Raw genomic sequence first — 256 nt, 5'->3', positions numbered from 1 at the left:
CAGTATAGGGAAGTTGCTGAGATGATATCACATTCCACTTCTGGATTTGGTTGGGATGATGTCAAGAAATGTGTTACTTGTGATGATGATGTTTGGATTGGTTGGGTTAAGGTAATGATTCTAATTTATTTTACAACATTGTTATATTCTAAAGTTTGGCATATATTTATATTTAAATTGTTTATGGTATTTGTCATGTATTTTTTAAGTGATTTAGCAGAAATTATGACTAGGTTTAGGGCTGTAAATTATGAAT

This window comes from Theobroma umbraticum, unplaced genomic scaffold, assembly GCF_002168275.2.
Source record: "Theobroma umbraticum cultivar Fairchild unplaced genomic scaffold, ASM216827v3 scaffold_106.0, whole genome shotgun sequence".
Lineage (NCBI taxonomy): Eukaryota > Viridiplantae > Streptophyta > Magnoliopsida > Malvales > Malvaceae > Theobroma > Theobroma umbraticum.
The sequence above is the reverse complement of the archived record's forward strand: the minus strand, read 5'-3'. Positions refer to the sequence as shown.